Raw genomic sequence first — 8,395 nt, forward strand, 5'->3', positions numbered from 1 at the left:
CCCACCTCCAGAGGTGGAGACCATTGCAGATTACCCCACCTCCAGCGGTGGAGACCATTGCAGATTACCCCACCTCCAGCGGTGGAGACCATTGCAGATTACCACGTACCCAGTGATGGAGATATTTATTTGCTGCTCAGGAACTACTATTTCTGGATTACATTACTTCTGCCTCTGGGTTCAGGATGGATCCCTCCAAGGTGCAGGTTATTTTAAATTGGGACCATCCTGACAGTCTTAAAGCGTTACAGCAGTTCGTAGGTTTCGCCAACTATTATAGAAAGTTTATTAAGAGTTTTTCGGCTACAGAAAGACCTCTGACCGATGTGACTTAACAAGGAATGGGCTTCTCTGACTGCTGAGAGCGCTTTTCCACTCTTTCGATTGTCTGAAAGTGTTTTGCGTCAGCTCCGGTACTTACTCAGCCCGATGTGTCTCCTCCCTTCACTGCGGAGGTGGACGCTTCTGAGGTGGGGGCTGTTTCGTCTCAGGGTCCGTCTCTTGGTAAGCTCCGCCCATGTGCCTTCTTTTCACCAGCCGAAAGTAATTGTGACATACAGTGCTGGCCATAAGTATTGGCACCCCTGCAATTCTGTCAGATAATACTCCGTTTCTTCCTGGAAATGATGGCAATCACACATTCTTTGCTATTATTATCTTCATTTATTTTTTTTGCAATGAAAAAACACAAAAGAGAATGAAACAAATCAAATCATTGATCATTTCACACAAAACTACAACAATGGGCCAGACAAAAGTATTGGCACCCTCAGCCTAAGGGGTACTTTACACGCTGCGACATCGCTACCGATATATCGTCGGGGTCACGTCGTTAGTGACGCACATCCGGCGCCATTAGCGACATCGCAGCGTGTGACACCAAGGAGCGACGATCAACGAGCGCAAAAACGTGCAAAATCGTTGCTCGTTGACACGCCGTTCATTTCCATAATATCGGTGCTGCTGCAGGTACGATGGTGTTTGTCGTTCCTGTGGCAGCACACATCGCTACGTGTTCCACCGCAGGAACAAGGAACATCTCCTTACCTGCGTCCTCCGGAAAAGGAGGAAGGAAGGAGGCGGGCGGGATGTTCTAGCCGCTCATCTCCTCCCCTCCTTTTCTATTGATAACAGAGAGTGATAGAAGAAGGGTCTTAATTCCGCGCCAAGGACTCAATGGATCCAGGAAGAGATTAATGCTTCTTTAATAACATGCACAAGTCTACGCGTTTCTGGAGACGCAGCTCCCTTCATCAGGACATTGGCAAGAGAACATCAAATCTGGTTTCAAGTGAGATGGTGAAGTATAAAAGCATGCAATGATGTCATAGGAAGCACCCATCCTGAAAAAAAACCTTGCAAGCGGGCGGGATCCAGATCATTCTAGAAATCTGTATGTTCCAACAGTTCCCTGAATATTGAATTATGATCAAAAAAAGTTATATACACTTCTACTAACATACAGTAAATATGTACAATAATCCTGACAAAGGAAAAACAAAATAGATATATAATATATAATAGATACTGAATGACATACACGGGGTTAGAACCTGGTGTAAAAGAAAAACAGCGCGATGTCATGGAGGAGCAGAGACATCAACCACAGGACCACCGCTCCGAGTCCTAATTTATCATAGTCCTAAGGTGGTTTCCTATTAGGCAGGCAGCCTAAGGGTATAATGATGGAGCTCAAATTGCTGTCCAGGAATTGCTAGAAGAGCGCGGATGGCCGAGGGCTATGTGTGGAGTATATTGTGGAACCTTCCATGAAATGCAGCACGGAGCTAGTGTCAGAGAGGTGAACAAAGTTCAGAGGCGCGGGGAAAAACACAACCAAAGTGCGCCTGCGCAGACTGGTGCTCAGAAAAAACAGGCAAAAATCAGAGAGACACAGTGTCTAACATATAGAAACTCGGGGGATATATATTCACTATTGAGATGAGTTATTATAGATGAGCTGTTTTTTGACCGTGGTCCATCCAATATAAAGTTTTTCCCCCAGTGAATATATATCCCCCGAGTTTCTATATGTTAGACACTGTGTCTCTCTGATTTTTGCCTGTTTTTTCTGGGCACCAGTCTGCGCAGGCGCACTTTGGTTGTGTTTTTTTCCCCGCGCCTCTGAACTTTGTTCACCTCTCTGACACTAGCTCCGTACTGCATTTCATTGAAGGTTCCACAATATACTCCACACATAGCCCTCGGCTATCCGCGCTCTTCTAGCAATTCCTGGACAGCAATTTGAGCTCCATCATTATACCCTTAGGCTGCCTGCCTAATAGGAAACCACCTTAGGACTATGATAAATTACGACTCGGAGCGGTGGTCCTGTGGTTGATGTCTCTGCTCCTCATGACATCGCGCTGTTTTTCTTTCTTTTACACCAGGTTCTAACCCCGTGTATGTCGTTCAGTATCTATTATATATTATATATCTATTTTGTTTTTCCTTTGTCAGGATTATTGTACATATTTACTGTATGTTAGTAGAAGTGTATATAACTTTTTTTGATCATAATTCAATATTCAGGGAACTGTTGGAACATACAGATTTCTAGAATGATCTGGATCCCGCCCGCTTGCAAGGTTTTTTTTCAGGATGGGTGCTTCCTATGACATCATTGCATGCTTTTATACTTCACCATCTCACTTGAAACCAGATTTGATGTTCTCTTGCCAATGTCCTGATGAAGGGAGCTGTGTCTCCAGAAACGCGTAGACTTGTGCATGTTATTAAAGAAGCATTAATCTCTTCCTGGATCCATTGAGTCCTTGGCGCGGAATTAAGACCCTTCTTCTATCACTCTCTGTTATCAGCCAACTTTGGGACTGCTGCCTGGACCTGGATCTTATATATGCCTGTATAGTGGTTGTGACTGGCACAACCATTATAGGTGAGTGTGTTTTTATTACATATCTTCCTCCCTTTTTGGGGTAAGACCCTATTGCGCTTTTCTTTCCACAGTTTCTCACCTCCTTTTCTATTGGGCAGTGGTTCAGTGACGCTGCAGTGACGTCGCTGTGACACTGAATGAACCGCCCTCTTAGAAAGGAGGCGGTTCACCGGTCACAGTGACGTCACGCTGCACAGGTATGTGCGTGTGACACTGCCGTAGCGATGATGTTCGCTACGGCAGTGATCACCACATACTGTGCCACCGACGGGGGCGGGTGGTATCGCACGCGACATCGCTAGCCGATGCTAGCGATGTCGCAGCGTGTAAAGTCCACCTAATACTTGGTTGCACAACCTTTAGCCAAAATAACTGCGCACCATCGCTTCCGGTGACCATCAATGAGCTTCTTACAATGCTCTGCAGGAATTTTAGACCATTCTTCTTTGGCAAACTGCTCCAGGTCCCTGAGATTTGAAGGGGGCCTTCTCCCAACTGCCATTTTGAGATCTCTCCACAGGTCTTCTATGGGATTCAGGTCTGGACTCATTGCTGGCCACTTTAGTAGTCTCCAGTGCCTTCTGTCAAACCCTTTTCTAGTGCTTTTTGAAGTGTGTTTTGGGTCATTGTCCTGCTGGAAGACCCATGACCTCTGAGGGAGACCCAGCTTTCTCACACTGGCCCTACATTATGCTGCAAAATTTGTTGGTAGTCTTCAGACTTCATAATGCCATGCACACAGTCAAGCAGTCCAGTGCCAGAGGCAGCAAAGCAACCCCAAAACATCAGGGAACCTCCGCCATGTTTGACTGTAGGGACCGTGTTCTTTTCTTTGAATGCCTCTTTTTTTTTCCTGTAAACTCTATGTTGAGGGCTTTTCCCAAGAAGCTCTACTTTTGTCTCATCTGACCAGAGAACATTCTTCCAAAACGTTTTAGGCTTTCTCAGGTAAGTTTTGGCAAACTCCAGCCTGGCTTTTTTATGTCTCGGGGTAAGAAGTGGGGTCTTCCTGGGTATCCTACCATACAGTCCTATTTCATTCACACGCTGACGGATAGTACGGGTTGACACTGTTGTACCCTCGGACTGCAGGGCAGCTTGAACTTGTTTGGATGTTGGTCGAGGTTCTTTATCCACCATCCGCACAATCTTGCGTTGAAATCTCTCGTCAGTTTTTCTTTTCCCTCCACCTCTAGGGAGGTTACCGCAGTGCCATGGGCTTTACACTTCTTGATGACACTGCGCACCGTAGACACAGAAACTTTCAGGTCTTTGGAGATGGACTTGTAGCCTTGAGATTGCTCATGCTTCCTCACAATTTGGATTCTCACGTCCTCAGGCAGTTCTTTGGTCTTCTTTGTTTTCTCCATGCTCAATGTGGTGCACACAAGGCACAGGACAGAGGCTGAGGCAACTTTACTCCATGTCACCTGCTGCAAGTGTGATTTATTATTGCCAGCACCTGTTAGGTGCCACAGGTAAGTTACAGGCGCTGTTACTACACAAATTACAGAAGCAGCACAGGATTATTCACACAGCGCCAATACTTTTGTCCCCCCTTTTTTATGTTTGGTGTGGAATTATATCCAATTTGGCTTTATGACAAATTTTTTATTTTTTTTTTCATTGAAGACAAATGAAGATAATAATACCAAAGAATTTGTGATTGCAATCATTTTCAGGAAGAAACTGAGTATTCTCTGACAGAATTGCAGGGGTGTCAATACTTTTGGCTGACACTGTAGTTAGTAGGGAATTACCCACCATCAAATTGTCATTTGAGGAATGACGCCACTTCCTGGAGGAGCCGTCCACCCGCTTACTGTTATCACGGGCCATAAAAATCTCTTATATCTCAAGATGGTCAAGCGCCTTTCTCCGATACAAGCTTGGTAGTCTTTGTTTTTCAATAGGTTTCTTACTTTTTCGTGTAAGAACACCAAGGCGGATGCATTGTCCTGGAGTTTTCCAGGGGGAGAACCTCAGGAGGAACCATTGGCCATCCTATGGAAAGGTGTGGTTGTGTCAGCTCTCACTACTGAGGTAGAGGCTGAGATTGCTGAGGCCCAGGATGAGGTACCATCGGGTATTCCAGCAAACAAGTCATTTGTTCCCCTGAGCCTTTGCCTTAAGGTTTTGGGGGAGCATCCAGATTTGGTTCTAGCTGGTCACCCAATGGTGAAGGGCACTCTGGACCTTCTATTGTGCTCTTTGTGGTGGTCAAGATCCATAGGGTTGTGGCCTGCTACATGTCTGCTTGTACCATCGCCCTCCCATCAGTCTGGGTGTTTGCTACTGTTGAGTGTTCCTGGCAACCCATGGACGGATATCTCCATTGATTTCATTACGGACCTGCTCTCCTCTGCTGGTAATACCGTGATTTTAGTGGTGATTGACAGATTCTCTGAAATGACCCACGTTGTTGTTTTACAATCTCTGCTGAATGACAAAACGTTAGCCCAAGTTTTCATACGTGAAGCGGTCAGACTCCATGGGGTCCCGTCTGACATTGTCTCTGATAGTCACCCAATTCAGCACTACGTTTTGGAGAGCATTCTGCTCTGACCTGGGGATCACATTGTCCCCCTCGTCTGCTTTTCACCCACAGTCTAATGGTCAGAGCAGAGTTTTGTGTCTGACAATCAGGAGTGGTCCTCATTCCTTCCTCTGGCAGAGTTTGCTATTAACCACCGTCATGAATCCTCTGGGGTCTCCTTGGTTCTGTATCTATGGTCCACAGCCTCAATGTTGTATGTTGCGGAAGGGTCACTCTCTTGGGGTTCCTGAAGAGGAGCAGGTAGGGTTTGTATTGTCATCTGCATGGAGAATGTGGACGAAATATCAGAGCGTGGCTACTGGACGTGTGCCTGGTCCGGACCTGTATGTGGGTGATTGGCTGTGGCTATCCACAAAAACATCAAGCTTAAGTTCCCATCTCAAGTTGGGGGCAGGTGTCATCGGTCCATTCCAGATTTCTGCCTTCCGGATGGCATTACCTGCAGTGTACAAAATCCATAATGTGCTCCACAAATCTATTTTAAAAAGATTTGTGGGTTTGGGAACCTCTCTTCCCGCTCCTCCACCTGTGTTTTTGGTAGATGGTTCCTTGGAGTTGGTTCGTCGTTCTCTGCAATATGTGGTGCACGGGCAGGGTTATGGTCCGGAGGAGAGGACTTTGGTGCCAGCATCAGATATTCATGCAGAGCGTCTGGTCAGGGCATTTCATTGACACCATCCTGAAAAGCCGGGCTCAGTGGTCCCTGGGGGTTCAGAGGCCCCTCGTAGTAGGAGAGGTACTGTCATGCAGTGTTCTGCTTTGCACTCGCTGGGTGTCATGGCGGCGGCACTGTGTTCACACCGCAGAGTGTGACAAGCAGCCTGATCTCTCTTAGCCTGAGTTGGGTGTTGGCTGTTTTAGGTTCACTGCTCTCCAGCCCAGCAGGGGTTAATCCCTGCTGGCTTGTGAACTGCTGTTAGGCACTCGGGCTGCTAATGACCATTCGCAGCCGCCTTCATTCTTAATAAGATGCTGGATTCGGTTTCTCGTCGCTGAACATAGCTCAGCGCTGCTTCTGCGATACCGGTCCTTTCGTGGTGGTCCAGTTCCTGGTCACCTGTGGGGTGTTGCTGTGCGGTGTGGGAATATCCCTGTTGATAGTTTATTTCCTCCGTGTTTATTCCTTCCGGGCCATGTGTTGTCTCTCCGTCACTGAGCGCTCTGTGTAGGAGTTTTTTCCCTTGTCTGTGATATTTGTGGGGTTTGCTGCTGCAATCCCGGCCCTCTCCTGGGGTGGGGAAGACGGGGTGTTACAGCAGAGTTTGGACAGCAGTTAAGGTTACGCTGGCGGTTCAGGCCTGGCTACCACTAAGCGTACCGCTGGGATGACGGACAGCGCAGGGTCTCTAGTCTGAGGGCCAGCCTAGGGGTCCCTGCTCCAGTTACCCTCACACTCCTGTGACACGATCCTTCACCCCACAAGTTGTCAGGTGAGGCCAGAGGCTGGTGGGAACAGGAGAGGTTGGCTGAGGTAGGAGAGGCCAGCAGAAGCATTGGAAGCAGGTGGGGTCAGGAGAGGCCAGCAGGAGAGGTAAGCGAGGCTGGCAGGGGCAGTAAAGGCTGGTAAGGGCAGGAGAAGCCAGAGGGCAGGAAAGGCAGGTGATGCTAGCGGGGACAGGAGAAGCAGATGAGGCTGGTGGGTGCAGGAGATGCCAGAGGCTGATGGAGACAAGTGAGGCTGGTGGGTATGGGAAAGGCCGGCGAGGGCAGGAGAGGCAGATGAGGTTGGTGGGTGCAGGAGAGGCCAGTGGAGGCAGATTAGGCTGGTGGGTGCGGGAGAGGCCAGTGGAGGCAGATGAGGCTGGTGGGTGCTGGAGAGGCCAGTGGAGGCAGATGAGGCTGGCGGGTGCGGGAGAGGCCAATGGAGGCAGATGAGGCTAGTGGGTGCGGGAGAGGCCAGCAAGGGCAGGAGAGGCAGATGAGGCTGGTAGGTGCGGGAGAGTTCAGTGAAGGCAGATCAGGCTGGTGGGTGCGGGAGAGGCCAGTGGAGGCAGATGAGGCTAGTGGGTGCGCGAGAGGCCAGCGAGGGCAGGAGAGGCAGATGAGGCTGGTGGGTGCGGGAGAGGCCAGTGGAGGCAGGTGAGGCTGGTGGGTGCAGGAGAGGCCAGTGGAGGCAGATGAGGCTGGCGGGGGTAGGAGAGGCTGGCAGGGGCAGATGAGGCTGGCAGGGGCAGATGAGGCTGGCGAGGGCCGGAGAGGCTGGCGGGGGCAGATGAGGCTGGCGGGGGCAGATGAGGCTGGCGGGGGCAGATGAGGCTGGCGGGGGCAGATGAGGCTGGCGAGGGCAGGAAAGGCTGGTGGGTGCGGGAGAGGCTGGCGAGGGCAGGAGAGGCAGATGAGACTGGTGGGTGCGGGAGAGTCTGGCAAGGGCGGGAGAGGCTGGTGGGTGCGGGAGAGGCTGGCGAGGGCGGGAGAGGCTGGTGGGTGCGGGAGAGGCTGGCGAGGGCGGGAGAGGCCAGTGAAGGCAGATGACGCTGGTGGGTGCGGGAGAGGCCAGTGGAGGCAGATGAGGCTGGTGGGTGCCGGAGAGGCCAGTGGAGGCAGATGAGGCTGGCAGGGGCAGATGAGGCTGGCGAGGGCGGGAGAGGCTGGCGGGGGCGGGAGAGGCTGGCGGGGGCAGGAGAGGCTGGCGAGGGCAGATGAGGCTGGCGGGGGCAGGAGAGGCTAGCGGGGGCAGATGAAGCTGGCGGGGGCGGGAGAGGCTGGCGGGGGCGGCTGGCGGGGGCGGGGGAGGCTGGCGAGGGCGGGGGAGGCTGGCGGGGGCGGGATTGAGGCTGGCGGGGGCAGGAGAGGCTGGCGGGGGCGGGAGAGGCTGGCGGGGGCAGGAGAGGCTGGCGGGGGCAGGAGAGGCTGGCGGGGGCAGATGAGGCTGGCGGGGGCGGGAGAGGCTGGCGGGGGCGGGAGAGGCTGGCGGGGGCGAGAGAGGCTGGCGGGGGCGAGAG

Source organism: Anomaloglossus baeobatrachus, chromosome 12 (genome assembly GCF_048569485.1).
Source record: "Anomaloglossus baeobatrachus isolate aAnoBae1 chromosome 12, aAnoBae1.hap1, whole genome shotgun sequence".
Taxonomy (NCBI): domain Eukaryota; kingdom Metazoa; phylum Chordata; class Amphibia; order Anura; family Aromobatidae; genus Anomaloglossus; species Anomaloglossus baeobatrachus.